This window comes from Cherax quadricarinatus, unplaced genomic scaffold, assembly GCF_038502225.1.
Source record: "Cherax quadricarinatus isolate ZL_2023a unplaced genomic scaffold, ASM3850222v1 Contig1592, whole genome shotgun sequence".
NCBI classification, from domain to species: domain Eukaryota; kingdom Metazoa; phylum Arthropoda; class Malacostraca; order Decapoda; family Parastacidae; genus Cherax; species Cherax quadricarinatus.
In genome coordinates, this window is record NW_027196618.1 from 67,153 (window position 1) to 73,152 (window position 6,000).

The 6,000-nt window shown below is 45.3% G+C and overlaps 1 long non-coding RNA gene across 1 annotated transcript in view; it reads right to left on the reverse strand.

The window, feature by feature from the left end:
• Positions 1–4,611, reverse strand: part of LOC138851685 (uncharacterized) — a 28,601-nt gene extending 23,990 nt beyond the window's left edge. Inside the window, exon 1 of the long non-coding RNA XR_011391346.1 lies at positions 4,411–4,611. This is a non-coding gene — a long non-coding RNA (uncharacterized lncRNA). The remainder of the gene's footprint in view (positions 1–4,410) is intronic.
• Positions 4,612–6,000: the final 1,389 nt, after the last annotated feature.

Below are 6,000 nucleotides of genomic sequence, written 5' to 3' on the forward strand. Positions count from 1 at the left end.
GTGTCGAAGGCCTTTTTTCAGTCCTAGAAAATGCAATCGACCCTCCTCTCCCTCTCATGTCTTACTTTAGTTACCTTGTTACAAAACTCCAGTAGGTTTGTGACATAGGATTTGTCTTCCATGAATCCGTGCTGGCTTTCGTTTATAACCTTGTTCCATTCCAGGTGCTCCACCACTCTCCTCCTGATAATCTTTTCCAAGACTTTGCATACTATACATGTCATTGACACTGGTCTATAATTTAGTGCTTCATTTCTGTCTCCTTTGTTAAAGATGGGGACTACATTTGCCTTCTTCCATACTTCAGGTAGTTGCCGAGTTTCAAGGGAAGTGTTGAAGATTTTGGTTAGTGGCACACATAGTGTCCCTGCTCCCTCTCTAAGGACCCACAGAGAGATGTTGTCCGGTCCCACCGCCTTTGAGGTATCAAGGTCACTTAGGAGCTTCTCCACCTCCTCCTCAGTTGTGTGTAATTCATCCAACACTTTTGGTATATCCCTTGTTGCTGTACCCCACTGTTTTGTCTTCCCGTTGTCCCTTCAGCCTCCAGTGTAAATACTTCCTGAAATCTCATGTTGAGCTCCTCACATACCTCCTGGTCGTTTCTTGTGAGCTCCCCACCTTCTTTCCTCAGCCTGATTACCTGGTGTGTGTGTACTCACCTATTTGTACTCACCTATTTGTGGTTGCAGGGGTCGATTCATAGCTCCTGGCCCCACCTCTTCACTGATTGCTACTAGGTTCTCTCTCTCCCTGCTTCATGAGCTTTATCATACCTCGCCTTAAAACTATGTATGGTTCCCGCCTCCACTACGTCACTCTGTAGGCTATTCCACGGCCTGACTACTCTATGACTGAAGAAATACTTCCTAACATCCCTTTGATTCATCTGAGTCTTCAACTTCCAATTGTGACCTCTTGTTTCTGTGTCCCATCTCTGGAACATCCCGTCTTTGTCAACCTTGTCTTTTCCGCGCGAGTCTTGAACGAATCCTTACTGAGGTATCGGAACGCTATCTGTAGGTTTGCCAGGCGCCCGTATGCTGCAGCAGTTATCTGATTGATGTGCGCCTCAGGAGATATGCTCGGTGTTATACTCACCCCCAGATCTTTTTCCTTGAGTGAGGTTTGCAGTCTTTGGCCATCTAAACTATATTGTGTCTGCGGTCTTCTTTGCCCTTCCCCAATCTTCTTGACTTTGCATTTGGCAGGGTTAAACTCAAGGAGCCAGTTGCTGGACCAGGCTTGTAGCCTGTCCAGGTCTCTTTTTAGTCGTGCCTGATCCTCATCCGATTTGATTCTTCTCATTAACTTCACATCATCTGCAAACAAGGACACTTCTGAGTCTATCCCTTCCGTTATGTCGTTCACATATACCAAGAACAGCACAGGTCCTAGGACTGACCCCTGTGGAACCCCGCTTGTCACAGGCGCCCACTCTGACACCTCGTCACGTACCATGACTCGTTGTTGCCTCCCTGTCAGGTATTCTCTGATCCATTGCAGTGCCTTTCCTGTTATGTGTGCCTGATCCTCTAGCTTTTGCAGTAACCTCTTGTGAGGAACTGTGTCGAAGGCCTTCTTGCAGTCCAAAAAAATGCAGTCGATCCACCCCTCTCTCTCTTGTCTTACTTCTGTCACCTTGTCATAAAACACCTTGTCAATTATACACTTAGTTTTTGCCTCCCTACACCTTTGGGTGAACAAAGGACTCGTTCTGTTCTTCCCATTATTTCTGTTTCCCTTGGGAACATACCTCTCCTCTGCCTCCTTGCATTTTGTCGCCACATAGTCCATCATTTCTTGTACTGGTTTTCCTGTCAGTTCCCTCTCCCACTGAATGTCTTGAAGGAAGTTCCTCATGCCTGAGTAGTACCCCCTTTCGTAGTTTGGTTTTTCGCACCCTATTCCTGCTACTCTCTCCACTTGGAGCTCAACTATGTAGTCGAAGCACAGAACCACATGATCACTAGCTCCCAGGGGCCTTTCACACATGATATCCTCGATGTCCGAACTTCTCAAGGTGAATACAAGGTCCAGTCTTGCTGGTTCATCCTCTCCTCTCTCTCTGGTAGTGTCTCTAACATGTTGATGCATGAGGTTTTCCAGTACCACATCCATCATCTTAGCTCTCCATGTTTCGGGACCCCCATGGGGCTCCAGGCTTTCCCAGTCAATCTCCTTGTGATTGAAATCACCCAAAACTAGTAACTTTGCTCCCCCCACGTGTGCTCTCCTGGCCACCTCGGCTAGTGCCGAGGTGGCACTGTTGCTCTCATCGTATTCTTCTCCTGGCCTCCTGCAGTTCTGTGGTGGGTTGTACATTACTGCAATTATCATCTTATGTCCCTCAGACTGGATTGTTCCTACTAAGTAGTCCCTTTCGCCCGTGCCATCTATTCCTTCCATTTTCTCAAAACCCCACTGGTTTTTAATGAGCAGTGCAACTCCTCCTCCCCCTCTCCTCCCTCTGTCTTTCTTGGGGATTTGATATCCGGATGGAAAGATTGAATCTGTTATTAATCTGGTGAGTTTTGTTTCTGTGAGTGCTATTATGTCTGGGGATGTCTTCTTGATTCTTTTGTGCCACTCCTCATACTTATTTGTTATTCTGTCTGCATTTGTATACCACACCTTCAACTTCTTTTCTAAGACTGTGGTCTGGTAGATGTATTGGGGTTGGGGAAGTGGGAGACCTGATAAGGAACTATGGGTGGTTGCTGTGGGGGTGGAGTTTGTAATGCAGTGGGTGGGGGCATTGGATGTGGCATGTTTTTTTTTTTTTAGAGTGCTTGGTTGCACTGGGGTTGATCTTGTTGGGAGGCTTCTATAGGAAGTTGTGAGGGAGGCTGTATTTGATCTTCTTCCTGTGTCTGGGATCTCCCGTCTGTCTTCTCCATCCCCTCTCTTTCCTCCTTTCGCCTTTGTACCATCTCTCTCAGTTTCTGCCTTTCTTCTTGTGTTCTGTCGCAGTCGAGATACACCTTCCCGTATGCCGGCATGTCCCTTAATCGTGCTTTCTCCTGCAGGATCCTGTTCTGAGTCGATTCTGCCTTGAAGGTCACTTTCACTGGCCAGGTTCTGTTTTTTTTTTCAAACCCCTCTATTCTCCAAAAATTTTCCAGCTGGGTTATGTCGTCTTCTCCTGTTGCTTTCATGACGCTTTCAATTGCTTTTTTTCCCTTGTTTTCTTGCTTCATATGTTTCCCCTTCAACTTCCAGGAGCCCATGCAAAAAGACTGACCTTGCCCTTTCATTCTCCCACTGCATATCCCTGTGTATCCCCTCATTCAATTTCCCCACGTCTTCACTGAGTGCTACTAGGTCCTCTCTCTCCCTGCTCCATGAACTTTATCATACTTCATCTTAAAGCTATGTATGGTTTCTGCCTCCACTATCTCACTTGCTAGGCTATTCCACTTCCTGACTACTCTATGACTTTAGAAATACTTTCTAACATCCCTTTGACTCATCTGGGTCTTCAACTTCCATTTGTGACCCCTTCTTTCTGTGTCCCCTCTCTGGAACATCCTGTCTGTGTGTGTATGTCTGTGTGCCTTGCGGCATTGTTACATTGTTACTGAGTTCTCAGTTTATTTTACTGGTTCTCACTCACTGAGTGAGAGCAATTAGGTCAGTTGATGGAGTTCGAGTCTCTCAGATACTGTAGCATGGACCATCCCCCAGGATGCGACCCACAACAGTCGACTAACACCCAGGTACCTATTTACTGCTTGGTGAACAGAGGCAACGGGTGTAAGGAGACTCGCCCTCGCCCTATATGTGTGTGTGTGTGTACTCACCTATTTGAGGATGCAGGGGTCGATTCATAACTCCTGGCCCCGCCTCTTCAGTTATCGCTATTAGGTCCTCTCTCTCTCTGCTCAATGAGCTTTGTCAAACATCGTCTTAAAACTATGTATGGTTCCTGCTACCAGTACATCACTTGCCAGACTATTCTACTTCATGACAACTCTGTGACTAAAGAAATACATCTTAACATCCCTTTCACTCATCTGAGTTTTCAGCTTTGAATTGTGACACCTTGTTTCTGTGAACCATCTCTGGAGCATCCTGTCTCTGTCCACCTTGTCAATTCCTCGCAGTATTTTGAATGTCGTTATCACGTCTCCCCTATCCCTCCTGTCCTCCAGTGTCTTCAGACCGAGTTCCCTTAGCCTTTCTTCGTAGCTCGATCGCTAGCCGCACTCAGCTCGCACACTGAGATCCAGAGTTGGAATCTCCGGTACGGCTGGATAAGATTAGGACGTGTTTCCATAAGACACCTGTGACTATGTATCTAGTAGTATGTTGTTTCATGAAGCAATATAATTGTTTTTTTTATTATACGAAATATAGAGCTCCTTAACTATAGTATATGCAATTAGAGACATAGACATATATACTTACATTTAAGACCTGACTGATCAAATTATTGTCAGGAATCTCAATTCCTTCATTTTCCTTTACTGAGATAATCTGTATAATGTCCTTCTTTGCCTGGATGTGCGCCTCTACATAGGCGTCATGACGGTTGTCAGTCTGGCGCAGCAATGTTTTCACTCGTTCTGTCTTCCCAGTAATAATAGCATTCTTTAACTGCGTATCCACATTCTGAAGAAAAAAAAAATCTAATAATTAGAGTTCTTAAACAGCACCTCAAGTTTAACTTCCAAAAAATATTCAAAATAAGCTAAGCATAATGGTGTGTTTTAGTTACCATTTTATCCTAGGCACAGGTCGATTACACACCAAACCTTGTCTATATGCGTGCATGTATGTGTGTGTGCATGTTTCTATGAGTGCGTATGTGTGTCTGTACTCACCTACTTGTACCCACCTATTTGTGATTGCAGTGGTCGAGACTCAGCTATTGGCCCAGCCGCTTCACTGATCGCAACTAGATCCTCTCTCTCTCTGCTCCATTAGCGTTATCGTACCTCGTCTTAAAGCTATGTATGGTTCCTGCCTCCACTACTTCACTTTCCAAACTATCCCACTTCCTTACAACTCTGTGACTGAAGAAATATTTCATAACATCACTTTGACTCATCTGAGTCTTCAACTTCAAATTGTGATCCCTTGTTTCTGTGTTCCATCTCTTGAACATCCTGTATCTGTCCACCTTATCTACTCCTTGCAAAATTTTGTGTGTCGTTATCATGTCTCCCCTGACCCTCCTGTCCTCCAGTGTCGTCAGACCTATTTCCCGTAACCTTTCTTAGTAGGACATTTCCCCATAGCTCTGCAAATATCCTAGTTGCAAACTTTCTCTAATTTCTTAATGTACTTGACCAAGTGTGGGTTTCAAACTGTTGCTGCATACTCCAGTATGGGCCTGACGTACACGGTGTACAGTGTCTTGAACGGTATTATACTCACCCCAAGATGTTTCTCCTTGAGTGAGGTTTGCAGTCTCTCGCCACCTAGCCTATTCTCTGTCTGCGGTCGTCTATGCTTTTCCCCGATCTTCATGACTTTGCATTTGGTAGTGTTAAATTCGAGTAGCCAGACGCTGGACCAGGTGTCCAGTCTGTCCAGGTTTCTTTAAAGTCCTACCTGATCCTCATCTGATTTAATTCTCCTCATTAACTTCTCAACATCTGCGAACAGAGAGACTTCTGAGTCTATCCCTTCCATCATGTCATTCACATATACCAGAAATAGCACTGGACCCCGCTCGTCATAGGTGCACGCTGTCATACCTTATCATGTACCATGACTCGTTGTTGCCTCCCTGTCAGGTATTCTCTGATCAAATGCAGTGTCATTCCTGTTGTACTCGCCTGATCTTCTAGCTTCTGCACCAATCTCCTGTGAGGAGCTGTGTCAAAGGCCTTCTTGGGTCTTCTGGGTCTTCAACTTCCAATTGTGATCCTATGTTTCTGTGTCTCCTCTATGGAACATCCTGTCACTGTCAACCTTGTGTATTACACGCAGTATTTTGTGTGTAGTTATCATATGTGTGTGTGTGTGTGTGTGTGTGTGTGTGTGTGTGTG